General features: G+C 49.4%; 1 non-coding gene across 1 annotated transcript; it reads right to left on the reverse strand.

The window, feature by feature from the left end:
* Positions 1 to 6853: 6853 nt before the first annotated feature.
* LOC142747403 (5.8S ribosomal RNA) lies at positions 6854 to 7007 on the reverse strand. Its single transcript, XR_012881727.1, has one exon. It is a non-coding gene; the product is annotated as a 5.8S ribosomal RNA (ribosomal RNA).
* Positions 7008 to 7500: the final 493 nt, after the last annotated feature.

Raw genomic sequence — 7500 nt, forward strand, 5'->3', positions numbered from 1 at the left:
AATAATATGATCAGCACTACTCAGCCAGCAATACTCTGCCCAAAGTCAGAGAGAACTGACATGACAGAGTTTGCAAGATACATGGTTCGCCGCGAACTTACTAAAACCGGCCTCACAAGGTTTGACGACCAGCCTGAGAACTACAGGGGCTGGAAATGTGCCTTCAGAACCGTTATTAGTGACATTGGCATTACTGCTGCTGAAGAACTAGATCTGCTGATCAGGTGGCTCGGTCCACAGTCTACAGAACGTGTCAAGAGATTGAGATCTGTCCACATCGAGAATCCAACTGCAGGCCTCATCGCTGCTTGGGAGAGACTGGAACAAAGCTTTGGCAGTCCTGAAGCCATAGAGAATGCTCTGTTTAAACGGCTGCAAGGTTTTCCAAAAATATCTGGCAAAGACAATGAAAAATTCCAAGAGCTCAGCGACCTACTCTTAGAGCTCCAGCTGGCCAAGGCAGACCCACACCTACCTGGCCTCAGTTACCTAGACACAGCTCGTGGGGTAAACCCAATAGTTTCCAAGCTGCCGTACAATATTCAAGAAAGGTGGACTACACTTGGGTCGAGATACAAAAAAGAAAAGCAAGTCTCCTTTCCTCCATTTTCTTACTTCTGTGAATTTATCAGGAACATTGCAGAATCCAAGAATGACCCAAGCTTTACCTCCAGTGAGTCCAGTGGTCCTGGTTCACCCCATCCTAAGTACGACAGCCCACGTTCTAACTATAGAAACCACAGAGGTCCAGTGTCAGTGAAAAAGACTGATGTCCTTCCCACACCCTCATCAGCTCCAGACAAGTACAACCAAGGTGAAAAGATTGAAAATCCTAATCGCCTATGTCCTATTCATAAGAAGCCACATCCTCTCAAGAAATGCATTGGCTTCAGAAAGAAACCGTTTCAGGAACGCAAAGAGCTTCTAAAGAAATTTAGGGTATGTTACCGATGTTGTGCGTCTACTGAACATTTCGCTAAAGACTGTAAAACTACTATTAAATGCATAGAGTGCGGCTGTGAGGACCATGTGCAAGCGCTCCATCCATCTCAATTCAGTCCTGCTCCACCTGCACATTCCACTCCTGCGATAAATCATGGCGGGGAGAATGCAGAGCAAGCAGCAAATCTTACTACTGTATCTTCTTCATGCACAGAAGTCTGCGGAGACGACCTTTGCGACAAGTCCTGCGCAAAGATATGTCTAGTCAACGTATACCCCAAGGGTCAACCGGAAAGGGCCGTAAAGGTGTATACCATCCTGGACGATCAGAGCAACCGTTCACTCGCAAAATCAGAACTCTTTGACCTGTTCAACTTAAAAGGAGATGCTTACCCTTACACCTTGGGTACTTGTAGTGGCATTACAGAGGTCTCCGGAAGAAGAGCCAGTGGACTTATAGTGGCTTCTCTCAACAATCAGGAGATACCCTTACCCACACTTGTTGAGTGCAACCAGATACCATCCAACAAAGATGAGATTCCTACGTCAGAGGCTGCTCTTCATCACACTCATCTAAGGGCTATAGCGAAAGAAATACCAGCCCTTGACAAGAGTGCAGAGATCCTACTTCTGCTCGGTAGAGACATTCTCAGGGTACATAAGGTACGCCAGCAAATCAAAGGACCACATGATGCTCCGTTTGCCCAACGCCTTGATTTAGGTTGGGTTATCATAGGCAACGTCTGTATAGACAAGATTAAGAAGCCTACCAAGATTTCCTCATTTAAAACTCACATTTTGCCAAATGGTCGCAACACTTATTTTCAGCCATGCCCACACCATTACTGGGTGAAAGAGAAGCTGAACAACAGTAAGTGGCAGCTTGACCACCAAGATAATATGAACACATTCCTGTCCTGGGATGACAGTCTTGGAGCAACAGTGTTCAATTCTACAAGTGAAGACAATAAGTTGGCACTTGCAAGAGAGGATAAAGAATTTCTCAAGGTTATGGACAAAGAATTTGCTCAGGATGAGTCTAACAGCTGGGTAGCACCTTTGCCTTTCCGTTCCCCAAGACCAAAATTACCAAACAATCTACAGCAAGCAGTTTCGAGATTTTCCTCTTTAAAACGCACCCTAAAGAGGAAACCAGAGATGGAAAAACATTTTGTAGACTTCATGCAAAATATATTTGATAGAGATCATGCAGAACCTGCACCACCACTAAAGGAAGGAGAAGAATGCTGGTACCTTCCATCCTTTGGCGTGTATCACCCTCGCAAGCCTAATCAAATCAGAGTGGTGTTTGATTCCAGCGCTCAGCATGAAGGCGTTTCTCTAAACAACCTGCTCCTCACTGGGCCTAACCTAAACAACAACCTCATAGGAGTACTCATCCGCTTCAGACAAGAACCTGTTGCAGTAATGGCTGACATCCAGCAAATGTTCCACTGCTTCATTGTCAAGGAAGACAACAGGAACTACCTCAGGTTTCTATGGCACAAAGACAATGATGTCAACAACAAGGTCACAGATTACCGGATGAAGGTACACGTCTTCGGCAACAGCCCCTCTCCTGCTGTAGCAATCTATGGATTGAGAAGGACAGCCCAGGAAGGTGAGAAGGGGTATGGATCTGATGCTCGTCAATTTGTTGAGAAGAACTTCTATGTAGACGATGGACTTAAATCCTTACCCACAAGTGAAGAGGCAATCGATCTCCTCACCAGAACGCAGGCAATGCTGTCTGTAGCAAATCTCAGACTTCACAAGATTATCTCTAACAGCCAGAAGGTAATGAAAGCGTTCCCCTCTGAAGATCATGCAACCAACTTGAAAGACCTTGATCTTGGTTCTGATGTTCCTCCTATACAACGAAGCCTAGGTTTGCTGTGGGACATTAAGCAAGACACATTCACCTTCCAAGTGTCAGCCAGTGACAAACCTTTTACCAAGCGAGGAGTTTTATCTGTTGTGAACAGCATCTATGATCCTCTTGGCTTCATAGCCCCCGTCACCATTCAAGGCAAGAAATTGCTGAGACAGTTTACCACCGAGAACATAGACTGGGATACTTCTCTGCCTATTGAGAAACAACAAAGGTGGAAGATATGGAAGGAGTCTCTGAAAATATTAGAACAACTCCAAGTCTCACGTTGTTACGTTCCCAGCTCTCTTTCAGCTGCCATCAGAAGAGAAATACACATTTTCTCTGATGCGTCTATCGAAGCCATAGCTGCAGTAGCCTATTTGAGAATCCCAGGAACCAACAAGCCTCACTGTGGATTTGTCCTGGGTAAGGCCAAACTAACCCCAAAACCCGCACACTCTGTGCCAAGACTTGAGCTTTGTGCAGCTGTGCTAGCAGTAGAGATTGCTGAAGTTATTAAAAACGAAATGGACATTGCAATTGATTCATTTGCTTTCTACACAGATAGTAAAGTTGTGCTTGGTTATATATACAACCAAACAAAACAATTCTATGTATATGTCAGCAACAGAGTAGAACGCATTAGAAGTTTTTCTACTCCTGGGCAGTGGCAGTACATCTCCACTGACCTTAACCCAGCTGATCGTGGAACAAGACCTGAACCGGCAGCAGGCCTATGTGACATGTGGTTGTCACCTCCAAGATTCTTGTATGAGGATCCCTGTTTAATTCCTACCAACACCACCTATGAGATGGTGGATCCCGAGTCTGACAAGGAAATCAGGCCTACAAATACCACGCTCTTCACTTCTGTAATTCCAAAATTGAAGCTGAAGTCACATCGCTTTGAGCGCTTCTCAAATTGGTCATCTATCGTGCGAGCTGTTGCTCACCTAATTCATATCGCTCACTGCTTTGCTAAAGACACATCAGAGTGTCATGGCTGGCATATCTGTAAAGAACACCCTACTGTCGCAGACATCGAACATGCTGAAGAAGTCATTACCCGTTGTGTGCAACAAGAAGTATACAGTCAGGAGATTGACAATATTACAAAGGGTATCAATCTTTCCAAGAGCAGTGCACTCTTTGAACTGAATCCAGTGCTTGATCATCACAAATTGCTGAGAGTGGGCGGCCGTATAGTGAGATCTGATCTAAGTAGCAAGGAACAAAATCCTGTCATTATACCAGGTCGGCATCATATTGCTACACTATTGGTCCGACACCATCATGAAAGAGTGCAGCACCAAGGCAGACAGTTTACGGAAGGTGCCATCAGGTCAGCCGGCTTGTGGATCGTAGGGATGAAGAGATGCATCTCCTCCGTGCTCCATAAATGTGTCAAGTGTCATAAGTTAAGAGGAAGACACCATCAACAACAAATGGCAAATCTCCCAGCAGACCGGCTAAGTACGGAACCGCCCTTTACACATGTTGGGGTGGATGTCTTTGGCCCATGGTCAGTTGTTACACGAAGGACCCGTGGTGGAGTCGCAAACAGCAAACGGTGGGCTGTGCTGTTTACATGTCTCAGCATCCGAGCAGTACACATTGAAGTGATTGAGTCTATGGATTCTTCTTGCTTCATCAATGCCCTCCGAAGATTCTTCTCTATCCGAGGACCCGTCAAGCAACTGAGGTCTGACTGCGGCACTAACTTCGTGGGAGCCAGCCAAGAACTGCAGTTAGACAATTTCTTGTCTAACAATGGGTGCACATGGGTGTTTAACCCTCCACATTCGTCTCACATGGGAGGATCATGGGAACGCATGATTGGAATTGCACGCAAAATCCTTGACTCCATGTTGCTGGATCACAAGTCTTTGCTTACTCATGAGATCTTGGTCACCTTTCTTGCAGAGGTGTCCGCCATAATCAATGCAAGGCCACTAGTCCCAGTATCCTCGGACCCTGATTCCCCAGTTATTCTTACCCCAGCTACGCTTCTTACCCAGAAGATCGGGACTGCTGCAATCCCTCCGGGAATCTTTGACCACAGCGACATTTACCGACGCCAATGGAAACAGGTACAATACCTGTCCAACGTGTTCTGGCACCGCTGGAAGACAGAGTATTTGCACATACTTCAAAGCCGTCACAAATGGCAGACGTCGAGACCTAACCTCCAGGAAGGTGACCTTGTTCTTCTAAAGGATAAGGAAGCCCATCGCAATGAATGGCCAATGGGTCTTGTTACCAAGGTTATGCCTAGTGATGATGGAAAGACTCGAAAGGTAGAGGTCAAGGTGACCAAAGGAGGCTCAGTGCGAGTTTTCTTCCGCCCAATCACTGAACTAGTGCTTCTTCTTCCAAAGAAAGAAGGCACATAAAGGACACAGCCCCCAGCTGGCTGCTAGCTGTGTTATATTTGGAACACCTTACCATTTGGAATATACAGTGGGTTGGTGGAAGTGTTGGCAAGTTGCGGCTTCCCCAATCCGAAGATGGGTTTTTTACTTGGAACTTGTACAAGCGGATACCTACTGTTGCGGACTATCGGCAACAGACTTGGACTATAACTATTGTCATTGTTTGCATGTTCTTTTTGTCTTTCAGGTTCCAGGATCCACTACTGGACATTATTCAAGGACATTCTTTCAAGTTTGATTTTATTGTGAAATCTAAAGATTTCAGACGGGGAGTGTCATGTCCCTCGACTTAGGTTTCTATTCACTGTCATGTTATGTTATATGCTCCTATTGCAGTTGCTTTGCTTTATTTAGTTTGTCCCTGCTATCTCCCTGTAGCTAGGCTCTGAGGTAATAGCTCCTCCCTTCTTTCTGTGCCTAGTTGTCTTTCCTCATGGTTCCCATACTGTGTAGTCATCTCCTGCTCAACTCTGGCAAAATATCATCTTTTCACCTGCTGGTTTGTGTACATTACAAGTATTTCAGCCTGAAAATAAACTTCTCTGGAAACTTCCCACGTGCCTCTTCAGCTGAGTTGACGCTATCTGACAGTGTCTTGGTGTGAGTACCGGTTCAATACAGACATATACAGTGAGATTGTCTCAAGGGCCCTACAACTTACAGCCTGGTCATGGAGTCAGAATAGTACTTGTCTGATATCGGTTTCGCGCCAGTATTTAGCCTTAGATGGAGTTTACCACCCGCTTTGGGCTGCATTCACAAACAACCCGACTCCGGGGAGACCGGGTCCCGCCGCGCCGGGGGCCACTACCGGCCTTACACCGTCCGCGGGCTGGGCCTCAATCAGAAGGACTTGGGCCCCCGAGCGACGTCGGGGTGGTCCGGTCTCCCTTACGCCACATTTCCCACGCCCGCCGGGCGAGCGGGGATTCGGCGCTGGGCTCTTCCCTCTTCACTCGCCGTTACTGAGGGAATCCTGGTTAGTTTCTTTTCCTCCGCTTAGTAATATGCTTAAATTCAGCGGGTCGCCACGTCTGATCTGAGGTCTGAGTCGAGGGGTTTTGCGTGTGTGGAGGAGATGGAGGAGCAGATGGATTTATGGAGGTACTGAGCGGGGCAGAGAGGCGACCTTTCCCTGGGGAAGGCTCTGTCCCTCTCTCGCGCAGCAACAGCCGCCGCTTTGCTCGCTCGCTCGCTCTCTCGCACCGCAGTAAACTTGTGCTCCCCTTTGTCTTCCAGGACGCCCACGGCCGGACGACAAGCCAACCACCCCCACCGCAACCACCGCATCGTCGGCAGTCCTGTGCTTCGCCACAGACAGCCTTCGCGGGACGCGCGGGTGGAGGGTCCGACGGCGCGGGGCCTGGAAGGGCTTCGGGAGAGTCTGAACTTAGGGGGACGTAGGACAGGGTGGGGGAGAGGAAAAGTGTCGGCCGAAAAGGGAGAAGGGCAGGGGGAACGAGATTGCCGGCGGCGGGCCGATGCTTCTCTCACAACCCCCCTCGCTACAGCCCGATCGTCCCTTGGCTTTCACCACCAAACCCCCTCCGTAAAGCCTGCGACAAGCCCCAGCAGCGCCGCGCACGGGCGGCGATCGACGGAGGAGCGACCCTCAGACAGGCGTAGCCCCGGGAGGAACCCGGGGCCGCAAGGTGCGTTCGAAGTGTCGATGATCAATGTGTCCTGCAATTCACACTAATTCTCGCAGCTAGCTGCGTTCTTCATCGACGCGCGAGCCGAGTGATCCACCGCTAAGAGTCGCGTCTGACTCTGGCGAAAGGGTGCCTTGGAAGCCACCCTCTCCGCCCTTCGGGTTTTGTTCAGGCGTTCTCGCTGGTCTCTGCCTGGCAACCATGTCGGCCGGTTAGACATTTCAAAGGCTGGGCGCGGCTTTACCTTCGGAGCGTCCCCTCCGACAGCGCGGGACCCGTCCCCGGTCCACACCTCTCTCCACCTTGTCTCTCGCCTTCTTGGAGGAGAAGGGAGAGCCAGACCGACAACCCTGGAGAGAGGCGGCCGGAGCGGGTGCCCAGCGCCTGCCGAATCGTGGGGGGGTTTATCATGGGCCCTGTTGCCCGGGCGCTCGGCCCCCTCTCGTGAGAGGGGGACTCGAGACTTCTCGACCTACCGCCTCCGCCCGCCCCGCCCCGACAGTGGGGCGCAGAGCCGGTTTCGGCGAGTGGTACCCGGGTCGGACTGTTTGTTGGGGCTCACGGAGTTCGCTCACGGCGGAGCTCACTCTCCCCGCGCTAC

This window comes from Rhinoderma darwinii, chromosome 2, assembly GCF_050947455.1.
Source record: "Rhinoderma darwinii isolate aRhiDar2 chromosome 2, aRhiDar2.hap1, whole genome shotgun sequence".
NCBI lineage: Eukaryota > Metazoa > Chordata > Amphibia > Anura > Rhinodermatidae > Rhinoderma > Rhinoderma darwinii.